The 18,819-nt window shown below is 36.4% G+C and overlaps 1 long non-coding RNA gene across 1 annotated transcript in view; it reads right to left on the reverse strand.

Moving 5' to 3' along the window:
- LOC108732544 overlaps positions 1–18,819 on the reverse strand; it is a 158,341-nt gene that overhangs the window by 63,905 nt on the left and 75,617 nt on the right. Inside the window, exon 3 of the long non-coding RNA XR_001937100.1 lies at positions 8,521–8,551. This is a non-coding gene — a long non-coding RNA (uncharacterized LOC108732544). The remainder of the gene's footprint in view (positions 1–8,520; positions 8,552–18,819) is intronic.

Consider the following 18,819-nt stretch of genomic DNA (forward strand, 5'->3'; position numbering starts at 1 on the left):
CAATATTGTGGTGGTTGCTTGTCGGTAGGTGTGATGGTGTGGGATATATGGCGGTTAAAAGTAGTCGGAATTTTAATATGTTGACTAGAACACCACTCCGGAATAAGGGTAAATAAATACTAGAATGTTTTTGATTGTTTAAAATGTTGTATTCAGCTAGAATGTCTTCAAAGTTATTAGGACTGTCCTCAGCTAGAATTTACAGGAATGAACTAGACCAGAAGAGCCAAGAACGATCTATAATGCTCTCGAAAGTTCTGAAATGTTCGAAGACCTTTATATTTTGAGTTTAGAGCTATTCTCAAATACCTCTAGGATTTTTTTTTCAACTACAATTTACTGGCCGGAAGGGTCGAGAACGTTACAGAATCTTCGGAAACGATTATGTGTGAGAAGTTGTTCAGTTCAGTGTGTATCTATTTGGGGTTGCGGGTCACCCATCGATACCAAACCCCCTGTTACAAAATAAGCGAAAAAGTAGGTATAATACCTACTAGAATGTTCCTGAATGTTTCCACGGTGGTTCTCAGCTGCAATATTCTCGAATGTTATGGAATGTTCGAGAACCATTATATTTGAATGTGGAACCTGCGTTTTCATATTAAATTAAAGCAATTTTACGTATTTTCATCAGTTTCCTAAAATATGTTCAATATTTCTCCAATCTGAAGTTCGTTGGGGTTTGCAAATCGCCCACTAAACGCCCTTTAAAATAAATGAGAATGTACAAACAACAACGGTTTTCAAATTATTACTGCATCATTATCAATGATTCAAAACTCAATCATAAGCTTCAGTCGACATAAGCATTCACTCTTAACCAAATCAAAATTATCTGGTTCTAATAATTCGGAGCATACGTAATCCTAAAATGTAGCATCGTACTACAGATGGCGTTTACCGCGCCATTTGTGGTATTTTCTAAAACGCATTATCTGGTTCAGGTAAAATAAATAACTGTTATTGTCAGTAAACGTTAAATATCGAACGAAGAGGTAGTATAGCAATCAAGACGTAAAAAATACTGCAGAAAATAAAATATTTTTATCAACAGGTATGTAGTTTATTTGCAATATTTTTGTGTGTTCCGCAACTTCGAGCTTCTACGGGCAAACCGTAGTTGACCATTTCCTTTCACTCCATCTCCAGTTAGTGATAAAACTTATCAATGTCTCGGTTTCAATCGTCATCGCTAACGAAATAATTAAATCTGTCGCTTTTCCCGCTAGAAAATATTTAATAATTTCGCCTGTTACGTTAGCATTGGACAAACCAATTTCCTGCACGTAAATGAATGTCCGATTGAGACCTGATAAAATGGCTCGCTGTGGGCATCGTCGTCTATTGTATACATATATACGTAGCCCATGATGACAGTCGAATAGAATCCTTTCTGTTTGGGGTGCGTTTCATAACGCGTTTATTCATAAAATACACTATTACCCTACCGTTCCATGGTGGTCGACCAAATGTCGATTAATGGAAAAGATAATGTTCACCAAATTTTAATTAAGCAAAACTGACGTACCAAATTTGGCACTGTGAGACATTTTTACCAAGCATCAGTCAGAAAATTACGGATAGCTGATGAATTATAAAGTTATAAATAAATATAACAAGGGAGTGTACACCTAAGCTAAACTTCATCGCTTTACATCAGCTGTAGTTCAATGAAACTAAAATCAATTTCTTTCACTGTTGGTACACCTGCGAACCAACCAATAGCCTAAATTGAAGCGACGTTGAAACGGAACAGTGATGGTTAGAAGAAATAAAAGAGGAGATGGTGAATCATGGTTTAGAATTAGAGAGAAATATGGTCGGAAAATCGGTTGCTTCTTATGGGGGTAAATCTCATAAGGGTATTCATAAAGCAATTCAGAAGATGAAGACTGTCTTTGTATTGTATCTCCATTTTCGCAACCAGATCCAGGAAATGGGCGAATTCCTTACATTTTGTACAAAAAACTGGATTTTGATGCACCCTTACATTTCTTAGGTGATCCAATATAGGAACATTTCCCCTACGTATTATACAAAAATTGTCATCACATAAGGTCGTTGATCCTAAGACTGGTTAGACATGCACCTCCACTCCTTGAAATACAACTGAAGATTTGTTTGAGACGGAAAACTAAAAGAAAATCCTTTGTTTAAGTAATTAGTAATCATGACTTTTCTTATTTATGATTTCCATATTCAATATGACCAACTCTTAATGTTATGATCATAACCTCAAAATACTGAATAAAAATCTTCCAAGTCATAGGATTTCGCAGTTCAGTAACCCAATAACTGACATTAAAAAATTCCTGAACGACATTGATTTCCCTCTTGATCCTCAGTAAATAAAGTGAATTCCTAGGGGGACATTCCAGCACAATAATAATAATTTTCTCATGGCAGGGGGCCGAACCGCCGCGCCGTGCCGCTATCAATTGTTCACAATCGAAGGGTTTGAAAGGTTATCCGGGGACATAACAGTGGGTAGTATGTGTATACCACTTCTGCACACTACCTACGAATGGTGTAAGGTTACCCGATACCTTTCTCCTCTCCCTTTCTCGTCTTGGAAGTCTTCGCGTATCGCCGTTGATTGTTTGGAACAAAACAAGAACGAACTGCTTTAGGTTCCGGCGCTACATGAGGGCGATATTTATATTCAAATTAGAAAATTGTTCGACGATCTCGAGTTACACTTTTCGCAGGAGGATAATACACGTGGGCGAGTGAATAACAGCCCAGTGATGTCTTGTTGTATAATTAAGTCTTGTTCCTGCCCCCAACGACCGCGCTGTAATTTCGAATAATGGCCGAGCTTTGTGTGCTTTAGAATCGAAAGAACGAAGAAGAAAACGATCTTTGTTGTTCGTAATTTAAACTTGTAAAACACGAAAAACAACACATCAAATGATCTATAGTTTGTTCAACTAAATACAATTAATACTGTTTCAGTAAATTTTTACTTTTAGTAGCGGTTAATATTTTACTAATTATTTGTCAAACATTATTGTGAAATTAACTTAATTTCTTCCTACGACAAATTATTTCAAATTAATGAGGAAAATTTTGTAGTTGCTGTCACACCCTCGCCGTAGTGGAACCCGGTGCATCATGCATCAGTACCTAGTCAGAAAAAAAATATTCTTCATTATCTCTAGGTAATCTGTAGTGGGAATAAAATTAATTTGATTTCGCATTATGTTTGATAATTATTAAATACAATTAAAAATAAGGTTTACCACATACTAATGAAATTTTGGTATTCAGCACAGGAATTATAGAAAAAATTAGAATTTTTATTATGAAATAATCAATAGAACTCACTAAAATATCACTATATAATAATGTGTTTATATTTACGGCTCTAGCGCAAGTATGCTTGTAATGAAAATTTGTGCGGCGATCTCCACTGATGATACGACTTTCTGGAACTATACTAAAAAACTTCCAGATGACAATATAGATGTGTTATCTGTTGCATATCTATGACTTTAGACTAAAAGTTGAATTCAAAATTTGTATTACCTAATAGCAAAAGAGACAATAATGGATATCATTTTATTTAATTGATGATTATAATACTTATTATTTATCATCAGCCTTGTGGAATGATGATGGGATTACCGTGGATAGAGGAGGTTAGAAATGAGGAGTAAGAGAACAGAGGCCGCTATGGAAATTAATAAGAATTGGGGGAAATAGGTAGGTAGGACGCCTTCTCAATCACGAAGGGCTAGTTGGAGACATATTAGAAGTAGATACAGGAATGAAGAGAGGTAGAAGTAGACCTAGATTAGATTATCGTTCACAAATAGTCGAGGATATGGTATGTTCCAGTTTTAGGGAAATGCGAAGATTAGCTCAGGATAGGAAATAGTGGAGGTGCGTGTGCAACCAACCAGTCTTAAGACTGACGATCCTATGATGATGATAACCAACGTTGTTACCTCAGGAGTATTAAGGGTAAGTACTCTACGATAGGGCTAGATAAGAAGCATCGACAATAAGGTTTGCATATATCCTAGTCCTTGGTCTGGAATGTTCCGGTAAATTTTCTTTGTGTAGTTCGCAGCGAAGAACTCTCTACATAATAAAACGAAGTGTTTTTTCTTCTTTTAATAACATCTAGTCATTCTACAAATGGTAGAAATTGTGCAAGGTAGTTCGGAATAACCAGCGCATTTTTACACCGAGAAAACTTCAGAAACACTGGTGCAATTGGACGGACGGATTATAATGAATATTTATGGAACGAAACTTTTATGGAGAAGGAAACTTGCAAAAAAAACTGCGTTCAAAGTTTGCCAACAAAAACACGTTTTCGTCAGGTTCGTTTTAAACTACCCACTTCTTTCAGAAATAGAAGAGTAAAACGTTCACTGAAAGTTTACATTGTCTGTTTAACTCCTATTAGAGTGGAATTAAACGAAGGGAAAAATTAGTTTGCAAAACCAATAAGGAATAATTCCTACATTATGGATTATGAATACCTATTGACAAAAATGGTTTTATCTTCTATTGTTTAATGAACTAAACATTTTTTATTTTATATAACTGGTTGTATCCCGACTAGAGGTTATAAGGGACATGCCCCATCTAGCGTGCCGGCCTCATGTGGTTAATGAGGGGCATGTCGATATAGGGATTTCCCCGTAGATTCCTCATGAAAATCACACCAGAAAAACCTGATGATACGAAAATTTTTAGCGCATGTGTAAACTTACAATTAAATCTACCTTAGGGGGGCTCGATGATGCAAATCTGTTTGAAAATACTCTCGGTAAAATGAAAAAACTTATAAAAATGCCCAATTATGTCGTCGTTTCAATGAAATCATTTACATTTGCAACGAACCAACAAATGTACTTCCTGATATTGTTATTATAAGACAACTGAAACCAGACGCATCAAGTCAAACAATAGTAAAACGATTGCAATTTAAGATTGGAGATATAAATTGTATTGAAATTATTGAAAACTACTACGAAAAAGAAAATCCCTGTTATACGTATCCATGAGATGCTAAATTTTTAGAAATGTACCTGTAGTTTCTGCAAGTAATGTAAATATTACTATCTGTAAAATCATAGATGTTGATAAAAAATGGATTATCTTAATGTTAATGACGAAAGTAAAGAAATAATAGGTGTCATACCGTTGCTACATATGTAAAAATGAACAGTTTCTTATTGGTAAAATATATTTCTCATTTAATTTTGAATTGTTTTCATTAATAATAAAGTTAATTTTACCAAAAATTTTTAATGAGGTAGCAACAATTTATCGCCGCAGGGGCAACAACCGGCATTCCTGATGATGCGCAAATGCGGCAAGGCGTTATATATCCCTTCCTTGCCCTAGGGGGCAACATCATGGGGCCCGCAAGGGGTAGTGGGCTACCCACTTTGGGACCCTAGCTCACCCCGCTCAAAATTCTAGTCGGGATGTATCATCATGTAAATATAAAAAAATTTTAAGAACAAAGGCTTTCACGGCCGGAATCCATAGTAGAATGAAGATTCGGGCTATAGGGTCGTGGACTAAGTGAACTATTGTGTCCAGACGTTTCGTCAGCTACTGCGGCTGACATCCTCAGTGGTAGTGCTGCGTTGACAACGTGAACGTAGATTATATCTCGAAGTCTCGATAGCGACTGGGACATACAATTTTGATACAACCAAACACCTAATTTTTAAGGGCTTAAACTTCACAAATCTTAATCATGTTACTGAGGAAAAATCGCTACAATCTGTACCGGGGCATCTCACCCCTGCAGCTTTTCTATACTTATATATGAGACAACTGAGCACTACCGCTGAGGATGTCAGACGCAGTAGCTGAGGATGTCAGCCGCAGTAACTGACGAAACGTCTGGACACAATAGTTCACTTAGACCACGGCCCTATAGCCCGAATCTTCATTCTACTAAAAACTTTTTGTTGATATTCCAGATTAGACACAGAGAAAATGGTTTCATTTAACGAATCGAGAACAGTTTCAAAGAATTATACGACAACTTTTCATCCAAATTCGGAATAAAACATCTGCAAACTTTCTCAGAGAACATGTGTTCACCCATCTTTTTGCAGAGGTATTTTACATAGGTCCGTAAGCTCCCTTTACCGCCAGTCGGTGTTACCTCACGGATTTGAATCCACTTTACGGATTACGGGGGGACAAATTTAACTCGGCTTTGTCAACTGTAACCTCTTAAGGGATTAATTTGACACCTGTACTGCACGTTGTCACGCGCAGCATCCCGACAGCCCACCATTGACCGACTGATGACGCTACAATTCCTATCGGTTCGTTTCGGTTCACTTCGTTTTTCGAACCTCATGAACACGAAAATAAACAGAAAACAACGGCGGGTTTTGCTTTTTCCCGTTTTAGTTTTAGTGAAAGGTAAATATTGGAAAGTGCGGACGAAAAGGGTGGTAAAAGGTGGGCAAATACGTAGACGTGACGTGCCGAGTGTTCTTCTCTAAGGTGTACAAAAACAGACAGCTCTTAACCGATAATGTTGATGATGATGAGCGGTCTCAAAACATCACGATATCACGAACGAGTCTTAAAAGGTTTTCGATATCTAATCGAACTAAAATAATGAAATAATCCTTTGAGTATTTAGAAAAAATTGGAAATCTAAAGAAGCGGAAGCTCAAATGTTGAACGGTGCAATGACATATAATTGAAAAGTCCCCGGCCTAAAATAGTAAAACACATTTTTTTTGCAAAATTCGTTTTTTTTATTCAACGTAATTCCCTTTAAGGGTGATACACTGATTATAGCGATCCTCCAACTTTTCGATACCATTTTTGTAGTACGATTTGTCCTTTGCTTCAAAATAGGCCTCAGTTTCGGCGATCACCTCTTCATTCGACGAAAATTTTTTCCCAACGAGCATTCTTTTGAGATCTGAGAACAGGAAGTAGTCGCTGGGGGCCAGATCTGGAGAATACGGTGGATGCGGAAGCAATTCGAAGCCCAATTCATGAATTTTTGCCATCGTTTTCACTGACTTGTGAGACGGTGCATTGTCTTGGTGAAGCAGGACTTTCTTTTTCTGCAAATGCGGTCGTTTCTCGGCGATTTCGTCCTTCAAACGGTCCAATAACGCTATGTAATAGTCGCTGTTGATGGTCCTTCCTTTTTCAAGGTAGTCAATGAAAATTATTCCACGCGCATCCCAAAATACAGACGCCATAACCTTGCCAGCCGACTGTTGCGTTTTTGCACGCTTTGGAGCGGGTTCATCGTGTGCAGTCCACTCCGATGACTGTCGATTGGACTTCGGAGTGAAATGATGGAGCCATGTTTCATCCATTGTCACATATCGACGCAAAAACTCGGGTTTATTACGCGTGATCATCTTCAAACACTGCTCTGAATCATCAACTCGTCGTTGTTTTTGGTCAAAAGTGAGCTCGCGCGGCACCCACTTTGCACAGAGCTTTCTCATACCCAAATATTCGTGAATGATGTGATGTATACGTTCCGTTGATATCTGTAGAGTGTCTGCTATTTCATTCAATTTCAATTTACGGTCATTCAAAATCATTTTGTGGATTTTTTTAATGTTTTCGTCCGTAACAGCCTCTTTTGGGCGTCCACTGCGTTCACCGTCTTCGGTGCTCATTTCACCACGTCTAAACTTAGCATACCAATCCTTGATGGTTGATTTTCCTGGGGCAGTGTCCGGAAATTCGTTATCAAGCCAAGTTTTTGCTTCAACTGTATTTTTTCCCTTCAAAAAGCAATATTTTATCAACACGCGAAATTCCTTTTTATCCATTTTTTTCACAATAACAAAAGTTGCTTCACTAAAAATGCTATAATTCACAAACTAATGATCCGACAGCCGTCAAATTTATAGACGCGTCTTTTGAAGGTTAGGACTAACTGAAAATCATATGGATTTAGTTTTGGTGCCGCCATCTATGTGTCAGGCCGGGGACTTTTCAATTGACCCTAGTATATGTTATATATGATAACTGATATTATATATGATAAATTATAACTACATAATTATTACATCTGTTTGTAATAGATACCGATAATGACAAATAGTCAACAAGCCAGTATCGGCATGATTATTGAGGATCTATAAATAAGACCGGTAGGGTATCTTACCCTCAGTTGTAGTTTGCATCTAATTTAATAAACGTCTTAATTTCAACATTTACTTTCAATTGATATCCTAAATCAGAAGTTAACAAGTAACTTAAATAAGTTGGTTTAAGTGATTATCAAAGCAGTCTACACTCCAAGCCAGTAGTTGTAATAAAGAAGTTGTTTTATACAACTTAAATAAGATTTATTCTCAACGTATTGGAAAAATCGACACATCATCATCCCTTATCAAACAAGATTAGCAACCTTGTGGAGATTGGTGCTGTCAGTACAATTCTTGTTATTTCTTAAATCGTTTGAGATATAACATATATGTTTCTAAGCAGAAAATATCTTTCTGCACTAGTCGTATTAGTAAATTTATTGAAATATCAAACCCTTACCAATTAATGATGAACGAGAGGCACTGAGAACCTGAAACAGGCAAAGAATAGTATTAATTTCATGACAATCTAATGTAAAATATTCAATTTTACACAATCAATTTTGTTTACATATAATTTTTTAATTTCTAATCGTATATCACATCATTGATTTTCAAAATTAATCGAAAAGTACATAGCATGAATGATTATAGTTAGCTGACTGATTTTGAGCTTTTTGACCATAAACCGTTGTCGATGGATTCTTTCACTGTGCGGCATGGCTTCAAGGTTTAGTACATTGCTTAGCATCGGGGAAGAAGTCGGTTCTGGATTCATCTGCCTTGATCCAATTTTTTATCTGTGGTTTCCTTGGATCACTTAGGCAAATGCTAGGGTAGTAATATTCCACAGATAATCTTTCTTTCTCTTCTGTCTTAATTTCGTCCGTCTCATTATTCTCACCCGAACCACCACCACCCACCCATTCCCATAATTCTTGAAAGGAGACTGAAGGGGGCCTTCCGCTATAGGCTAATGGGAATGTATTTCATTCCAAGTTTTTTTTTCGGATTCATTCACTTTTTCAGTCCAATTGTTCAACTTCTTCCAATAAAAATGGACGAGAGTTTGTGCAAGTGAGTTCTTTGGCGTCCTCTTCATATTCAGAATTAACAATTACTTACAGATCAAAAATAGTATTGTATTGATAATTTAGTAAGTAACTTTTAAAGTGAGATATGATTAGAAACCGATGAGTTATTTGACTTTAAAGTCGCCAAATTATTGTATCTAATATCACTATAAACTCTACAGCCTCTATCAGTAGGCACATACTAATTTCGTACTTCGTCTTCAGTTTCTCCAAATCTACCCAATTTCAAAATAATTTCGGTGTGTAACAGAAAGTAGACCCTTAAAATTTTTGAAATATATAGGAAGGTATGTTAGGTACCTAAGTAAACCTGTAATTGTATTTTTTAAATGGTTCAAGTAATTTTCATCATACAATTTTTAAATCGACGTAGTCACCGGGGTGAAGTTAGGGATATAATTCCCTGCCCCACCCTGCGTTATTTCTTATCGTTAATAAGACTTAATGCATCTTTTTATTTTCATTACCTATACATATTTATAAACGTCAATCTTTTGAGGAACAAGACGATATACGTATACACACTGTAATAATAATTAAACAGCTGTTAGATAGCGAGTTTTTAAATCTATGAGACATTTATGGTCTTTACGTATGTAATATAAACCAGATATCGCAATGGCTAAAATACATAATATTTTGTTTACGTACATCCCGACACTCGCTGGTTGGTATGCAGTAAGTAGTTATAGGTGTTTAAATTAAATTGGCTTTCGTAATATGAAACGGCGACATTATATTACGGGGCAACGAGATAAAATCCACAATACGAAACGTCTGATTACTTAAATTTACGTTTATTAATTTTTTCTGTCGCTTCAATTTGACATTTTACGGTTTTCTGCTGCTTGAACGAACTCCTTGCAATTATTTTAATAAGTTTACGATAGAATCTGGCTTCTGTTTATTGCCAACCGAGCAACTTGATATTTACGAAGACGATAAACTTTAAATTTAAATTTTTATAGAAATAATTACTTCAATAATGTGTTCAGAAGTGAACCTATTTTTGAAAACTGCAAAACCTTATCGTAAAGTTTGTTTGAATGATGTCTATTAAATTTTAATTACACTCGTATAGTTGTGCTGAACATTACCTAATGAGTCTAAAATACTTATTACACAATAAATTTATAAAACGCCATGGAATAAACAAAAATAATAACATTAAACCAGCTCAGGGCTCTGCAATTTCTTCACACTGTACGTCGTGTGTCTGTTCGTAATAAATTTTAATTTTAGTTTGCTTTTGATCTTTAAAAAACAATCATTCCTCGGTAGACTATTAAAATTTTGACTGCTAGGTAAAAAAATAAAAACGAATAAAAATATTAATAAGCTTGGATGGTGCAACAACAACCATTGGCGCGTTTAGATTTTAGAACTACTACGTATCTACTCCGAATATCGGGATAATAAAAGTCGAATAACTTAAACATCCTGTAATAATTTTACTTTATGACTGTTTGGGAGCCGCTACTACACCCTTCAGTTTCTGTCCCAAATGCACTTGCTCTTGTGAAAACGGAGATACCGAAATGCACTTTCGATTAACAAGAATTTTTTATTATGTGTGAAATTTCCTTAAGTTAACCAATTACATCCAAAACTTGGGGGATGTCTATTTCGTTAATGCACGGATAACTGTTTATGAAGTTATATTTGTATATAAAGACCTTTTTTCTTTTTAGTTATTCACATTTTCTTGAAATGATTATCATTCCAAAAATTAAATTATGTATATGTATTTATTTTGCAAGATAAATAATATAATTTTATCCTCATAAACATTGTTCAGTAAATTGAGTATATTTTTTAGATTTTGTAGACAATTGAATAAAAATCCTCTTTTCCCTATACAGACTTTAAATTCTCTAGCTACCAATAAGGAAATTTCTTGCTGCCGTTTACATTACAATGAGGCGGAAGTAGAATTTTCCTACCCCTCCACCCTTTTACGTAGCAGGACCATAAAGGCTAGATCCCTCTCTTCCAATTAGCCTTACGTAATTTATGAACAATTCGCCATGAACGTAAACAATTGTTCCAGAAAGTGCAATTCCTGCATCACTTTGAAAGTAGTTAACATAAATATTAACAAGGCGTCAATCTAAAGCGTTTCTTTCTTTGCAGATGGACCAAGTGCTAAATCGTAACTAATGTACACATGTATATGTATATTTTTATTTCAGTTGAAATCGTTTGGGATATATGACAAGACACAGAACTGCACTAGAGCTTTTTATCTGCCCGGCCTGCTTCTGGTTAAAAGCGTTTTTGAGTAGCCTAAACACTTTTAAAAGATATTTCCAGTCAAGTGTACGACTCAACGCCGTGCCGGTTGTTCAGTTGCCTTCCTCTTTCGGAATCAATTAAATGTAAATTTAGCGCTTTTAGTCACTGCCAATTATTCCACCGAATAGAATGACTACCATTAATTATTCCCTATCGCTAGCAACAAATTAGAAATATCGTACCTATCTATTTTCAGCGCGGGTTAATTAGACAAAATTCTTAATGGAAGCGAATTTCACAAGTCAAATAGCAATTACAATGTTGGAAGTAATTAATTATCAGACCACAATTGCTACACATTGTACAAAAAGAACGCTAATTCTTTTAAGAAACTCGAAAAATAGGTTGGTTTTACAAAATTCAAAACACCCGTGACTGTGATAGATGTTTAATGGTGGTGATATTGTAGTACAAATTATTACTTACATTTAGAAGTTAATGTTTATCAAAACAAATAGTTAGCAATATAGTAGATTGCTAAAATTTTGGTGCAATGCGAAAACGGGCTCAAGTAGTCCTAGAACTTAAGACCTTCTGGAGATGATCAAAGTAAGAATTAAATTTCAAGCATAAAAACGATTGGCGGAATTTGGAAGAACAAACTATTATTTAACAAGAAAATCGAAGAGAAGACAGTAGGTATATCCACGCCTTAACGTAAACCAAAAGCAAAAAAACCTAAATTCATCGCTAACACAAATCATAATCATGTATTTAAATGGACCTTGTTTGGAGCATACGTAATCCTAAATTGTAGCATCGTACTACAGATGGCGTTTACCGCACCATTTGTGGTATTTTCTATAATCATGTAGTTGAAATTCTTTTATCATTTTCCACCACTGAATATGAATGTTCAACCTGCTCGGATTGCTGTATGGACTTGGAACACTCAAAGTCATTGCTTTTGTAGCTCGTAACAGCGCGAGACTAATATCTTACAAGGGCCTAAAAATGTGAATATGTAGTAAGTACTATTCCGGTCCTTTATGCTTAGTATCTGAAAATTTCGGAATCGAAAGATTTTTTGAGACTTTGGTATCTTTGAAATCTCAGCATTAGTATTTAAAATGATATCGAAACTGAAATCATTTTCTCTTCAGAAGAGTTTCATGAAAACTAAAAATAAATACCTATCAAATTTAAATTTTGTTAGCAAAAATGCTTGGTTCGATACATGCCATGGCATCACGTTCACGAGTCCTAATGAACGCCGAGCACCAATGCATCCCCTACTTTACCCGCATCATCGTTTCACCGCACCGCCATCGAGTGGTATCTTCTTGGCCTAATAATAAATTTCGCGACTTTTAAGGTTTGGGACCAAAAACTAGAAATTGATTCCTGCACTTTAATGTCAATTGTAGATATTTTTATGCCAACGTTTCAGGTCTGATCTGAATAAGCCCGCAGTGTCTGCAATATTTCGATACAAAATATCAAAACATCATGTAATACAATAACGTAAAAGCTAAAAATCACAATAACTTCAGTTATTTTAGAGGCTTCTCCGCCGTAATGTTTTGATTTACCCCCTTCTCCCTCCCAATGTTATGTAACACCTTAATAACCATTTTAATCTACAAATATTATTTTTTCGCTCAAAATACCAGAAAATCACAAATATCGTTTGTTACATAATGGTACGTTACTTGACACCTCTTCTCCCTTTTTATTTCACCGTAACGCTTTACACGATCCTCCATCCCCTAACTGCGTTACGTAATACCTGCACGACCCTTTACGTGGTAGCACTGAAATTAATTAAATTACCAAGTAAAAGTAAAAGTACAACACCAAGTGTAAAATATGTATTACAATATTATAACAAAAAAGCAATTTTTATAGCTTTTAATTCATTATGTCCATTAAAACAAAATATTGTTAAACAATTTTTTCTGTTGCGAATTTATAGCATTATTTATTCGTTCAGTACCTAATCCTTTCCAAAGGTGCCAATTTTAATTTAAAAACAGCAGAATAAAAAATAAATAAGTCTATTAACTTCACTGATTTTAGATTAGAGAGTCGTTTTCGTCCAGTCGTAAACGGGCAATAAATGAGAATTTATGATGATTTAAAATTCTTCGTCTACCACAAACTGGGTGGATTTTATGTGGAATGAACACAAATTCTCTTGCTCTTTTTCCTTCTTAATTAACAAGCTACAACTTGAGAATTAAATCTGTAAAAGTGGTTTACTTAAAAATACTAACTTAATATCGTACAGTGATCATTAAAATGGTAAAGGAAATACATAAAAGAAAATTTTAACAAAAAGTACTGATGTGTGTGTGTGCGCGCGTATGGGTGTGCGTGCGTGCGTACATTTTTCTTTCCCATGATTACTTCCATTTGAATTTTCCGAATTGTATTTTCTAGATCCACAAAAGCTAGGTAGAAAAGGGTTGTACTCAAGGGACATCCTTGTTTTACCCCGTTAATCGTGCTAATTTTTTCAGAAATTTTTATATTGATTCTCAGTTTAAATGATGTTGCTTCATATACGAGGGTGGATTGATAAGTTTCCGGCCTGACCAAGAAAAACAAGGTTTTTAAAAATTTTTTTTTTTTATTTCTCAACATATTCTCCTCCAAGGCTGATACATTTCTCATAGCGGTGTTCCAGTCTATTAATGCCATCTCTATAGACTGATTCGTCAAGCTCCTCAAAATAACCATTTACAGCTTCGATTACTTCTTCATTGTCCGCAAATCTCTTACCGCCAAGCCATTTTTTGAGATTAGGGAACAGAAAATAGTCACTCGGGGCTAGGTCTGGAGAGTAAGGAGGGTGCGGCATCAATTCAAACTTTAGATCGTTGATTTTAGCCGTCGCAACGATTGACGTGTGCGCTGGTGCGTTATCGTGATGAAACAAGATTTTTTTCTTCGCCAGATGAGGTCGTTTAATTTTCACCTCGTGGCTCAAACGTTGCAATAAGTCTGCGTAGTATTGACCAGTGATAGTATTACCCTTTGCAAGGTAATCAATGTATATAATACCTCTTGCATCCCAAAAAACAGTAGCCATAACCTTGTTCGCCGAAAAAATTGTTTTTGCCTTCTTTGGAGTTGGTTCCCCTGGTCCAATCCACTGTTTAGACTGTTCTTTGGTTTCAGGAGTGTAGTGGTGGACCCACGTTTCGTCAACGGTTACGAATCGACGCAAAAATTCGCTTGGATTACGCTTATACAATGACAAATTTGCGGTAGAAATGTTTTTTCGAATCAATTTTTGGTCGACTGTTAGCAAACGCGGCACCCATCTTGCACAGAGCTTTTCCATATGCAAATGTTGGTGCAAAATATGTTGCACACGTTCATATGACATCTTACAGGTCTCAGCTATCTCACGCACTTTCAATCTGCGGTCTCCCAGCACTATTTGATGAATTTTTTCGATCATATCTGGAGTTGTGACCTCAACGGGGCGTCCTGAGCGAGGCCCATCAGAGGTGCTCACACGACCCTTTTTAAACTCGGAAACCCACTGCTTAACGGTTGAATATGACGGGGAGGATGTCCCCAGTGTTGAGTCCATCTCTTTTTTAATTTCCTTCGGCGTTAACCCCTTCAAATAAAAGTATTTGATGACAGCACGATTTTCCTGCTTTTCCATTTTTACGAAAACCACAGAGGCGTCTTGTTCAGCGTGCTGTCAAACCTACACTAGCAAGGAGATCGGGCTGAAACTATAGCTACAAGCTATCCAAGGATGGTACTATAGAATGTCACCTCAAGGTAGGCCTAGTGGCGTCATCTCTTGGTTAGGCCGGAAACTTATCAATTCACCCTCGTATTTCTTCTCTTCTTTTCCTTAACTTCATATTTATTCCTTTTTATTCCATTATACTCCATATTTTCTCTCTCTTTATCCTGTCAAACGCTCCCTTCATATCAGCAAAGAATAGGAAGATTTTGTTATTTACAGAAGTTGACTGCATGTTATGTATATTATTCGTTACTGCGAAAATACCAATAATATGAAGAACTGTTGTTTTTTTCGTTCATACACAATAAGCAAAACGAAATTTTAAAAAATTAATACTTATTAAATGAATATCCTAATCTCTCTAATTACCTACTCCATTACATTCATGTATAATTTTTCTGTTATTCAAGGACAACTGAAAACCTAATATTTGTAATAACGGTCTTGGGTATTACCATCAGTTGCGCAAACTTCAGAAATCTTTCCGAATGCTCTACTTTCCATTATTAGTTCGCTGAAATCGCGTCGGTAAACTTCAAAGGACAACACATCATAATAATAATAATAATAATCGTTTACGATGCACACCGCCTTGATTATTACTTTTTTGTTTAGAGGAGGCGTAGTCATCACACGAGCAACTTTTTGAAACAAAGTAAGCGACGAGAAACTCAATACTTACGCCGGGGCATCAGGTTCCTCATTTGGCCACAATTACTAATTGTAAGGATCCTTAACGAACCTCGGTTTTAATAATAATTTTAAAGACTATTAAATTGCTACAAGAACGGACCTTTATTATCATCTCCAGCTTCAAATTTGTTTTACGTATAAGGTTTCAGTCCAACCAGACTTATCATATCTGAGCGACACCATACGTAAAGTCAATAATCACAAGCAACATGCACTTTTAAAGATTAATTGAAATCTTAAGCAGATAAAGTACATTGTTACCGTAGTGCTTCAATATTGTAAACATTTATTAACCTGGTCAACAGGGATCACGAAACCAAGACCAGAAAGTGAGTCTGGTTCGGAGTAGTCTCAGAAAGTGACCATTTCAAGATATCTTCACGTAAAATTCCAAAAAACGCAAAACTGCTGTGCTCCAAAATATAACTTTACTTTGGGATTTTGATTTGACATTTATGGATTTTATTCATGATTTCAATGGGTGGCTAAGACTACAGTTTTTTGGTTAATATTCTCTTCTTAATTCATGCAACCGACGGCGACGTGAACGACGTAAGTTGAGTTTAAAGAAGTTCCTTTTGGGTTTCCGCCTATCTTTGCTTTTCCTATCTAGGTACGTAATATAGATATCAGGAATGGATTATGTGGAACTGAAAAACTACAACTGTGTAGCTCATCGTTGTCCGATGCGAAGAAAACTCGTTACGTCCCTGATCGGCTTAAAACTATACTCCAAGCAATCGCGCGAAAGTTGGTTACGTTTACATTCGAAGAAAAAAGCCTCACTTCCTAAGACTTCTATTTTAGCAGCAGTAGGTGAAATATGCAAGGGAAAAAAGTAGAGAAAGAACGAATATAACGATAGGAGACGAAAAATTAGAAGAAGTGGCTGATTTTTGGTATCTGGGAAGTCAGGATGGAAGAAGCAGTATAGATATAAAACAAAATATAACGCAGGATCCAATCACCTCCAACAAAAAGAAGTCACTTCTATGCTCGCAAACGGTTAATATAGAAATTCGAAATATATTCCCGAGACAAAAATGTTCAGTCTCTCAGAGTCTCTGAAAGAGAGACTCGAGTCTCCGTCTCTTATCGAGTCTCACTGGTGTCGCTGAGAGAGACTGTCAAAAAAACTGTTTAGCGTCTCTGAACGAGAGACTCAAGTCGCTNGTAGGTGAAATATGCAAGGGAAAAAAGTAGAGAAAGAACGAATATAACGATAGGAGACGAAAAATTAGAAGAAGTGGCTGATTTTTGGTATCTGGGAAGTCAGGAGGGAAGGAGTAGTATCGATATAAACCAAAGGATAGCGCAGGATCCAATCACCTCCAACAAAAAGAAGTCACTTCTATGCTCGCAAACGGTTAATATAGAAATTCGAAATATATTCCCGAGACCAAAATGTTCAGTCTATCAGTCTCTGAAAGAGAGACTCGAGTCTCCGTCTCTTATCGAGTCTCACTGGTGTCGCTGAGAGAGACTGTCAAAAAAACTGTTTAGCGTCTCTGAACGAGAGACTCAAGTCGCTCATAGGGAGATCCTCATTTCGTATTTAGTCTCTGAACGAGAGACTCTCTGTGTGAGAGACTCGAATATCTAAATTAACAATTTTATCGTTCGAGTCTCTCATACAGAGACTGTGAGAGATCCATAAAAACATCTAGGCAATAACTGAGAGACTGTGAGAGATGCTCTCAGAGACGCTGAAAGACTCTGAGACTTGAGAGAGATTGAAATTTTTTGTCTAGGGTTTTTGAAGGTGTATGTTTGGCGCTGTACGGATACGTAACATGAACGGTGGGCACGGTGGAAAAAAAGATGATGAGAATGATGAGGATACCGTGAATAGAGAAGGTTAGAAATGAAGAGGTAATTAGAAAGAATAGGAGAACAGATTATATGGCGAGATAAGTTCGTAGGACACCTTCTTGGACATGAAGGGCTAATCAGAGACATATTAGAAGCAGAAACAGGAGTTAAGAGGAGTGAAAGTGGCAAATAACTAAGGATATGGGATGTTTTAATTTTAGAGAAATACGAAGAATGGCTCAGGATAAGAAAGATTGGAGGTGCGTGTCCAACCAGTCTTAGGACTGACGACTGTATGATGATGATGACGAGGAACTTAACACATTACCTATTACATCAGTAGTAGGTATACCCTCTGTTATTAATGGTATAGATTCTTCCTCTTGCTATTCACTTGTACCATATTCAGCTCCGTTTATCAATTATTAATGGTAACCAAACCGCAAAAGGTAGGTATTGCCGTGCTTGCCGATATTTCCAATATAGTCTCCCGCATATTCCTTCTTATTCCGTTTTGTTTTTCAATTACATCGCGTCGTTTATCGAAAATACGATTGCGTAATGCATTTTATATGTAAAGTTAGTCGTGGAAGAAAGTGAACGGTACCGTCGTATCGAAGGCGGACAGGACAGGAGTATCGAAGACGCCGCTATCGCATGCAATTTTAATGTTAGAACGACGTGTAGCGCCACGGATATCTTACAGTCCCTTATTAAGCAGCTGCAAGTTTCCTACTTTAATAATGCAACGGTGCAATGTCGAACTCGTCATGTATTAAACCGAGCGAGAGAAGCATTTCGCTTCCTCCTCCTGCTGTCCTGGTGGCGCATCATGCAAACCAAACAACCCTATATTTGCATTTACGCTACTAAATTTGATAAGTGGTGGGATTACGTATACACGATCGATTGTGTACAATGTAAGTATCTGCATACATATAGGGTATCATATATCCGTTTGCAAATATACCGCCATTCATAAGGAATCAGGCGATGCGGATACGGAAAAAAGTAGTTGTAAAGTTACTTTCAAATAAAATAATTCGAAGTGGTCTGTATTCTGTCGAAACTGCCAGACGCGGATCACGATTTCGATCTTTTTGGATCTCATCAGCGCGTCGCAGGCAGCTCCGACAGAACACAGACCAAC

Source organism: Agrilus planipennis, unplaced genomic scaffold, assembly GCF_000699045.2.
Source record: "Agrilus planipennis isolate EAB-ADULT unplaced genomic scaffold, Apla_2.0 scaffold48, whole genome shotgun sequence".
In the NCBI taxonomy this organism is placed as follows: domain Eukaryota; kingdom Metazoa; phylum Arthropoda; class Insecta; order Coleoptera; family Buprestidae; genus Agrilus; species Agrilus planipennis.